Source organism: Penaeus monodon, chromosome 33, assembly GCF_015228065.2.
Source record: "Penaeus monodon isolate SGIC_2016 chromosome 33, NSTDA_Pmon_1, whole genome shotgun sequence".
Lineage (NCBI taxonomy): Eukaryota > Metazoa > Arthropoda > Malacostraca > Decapoda > Penaeidae > Penaeus > Penaeus monodon.
Window position 1 is genome coordinate 4,929,087 of NC_051418.1, and position 263 is coordinate 4,929,349.

Genomic DNA, 263 nt, shown 5'->3' on the forward strand with positions numbered 1-263 from the left:
AGCCATTATTTTGCTGATCTTGCTATCAGGGACCGATAAGGTAACCCGGCAACGTATAGACAGTAGAGTGCAGGTGTGTGATAAGGAGGAAGCTGCCTGTTAATGGCACTTATGGTATACTAATTAGAGGCGGTTTGCGTAGATGCAGCTGATTCCAGAGCAACAAGCCGTGGACACTCGCATTATACCGGATATGTCTGAAGTGATATGTGTACTAGACTTGGCCACACAGATTGATACATGCAAACACAGTCGGAAATGCT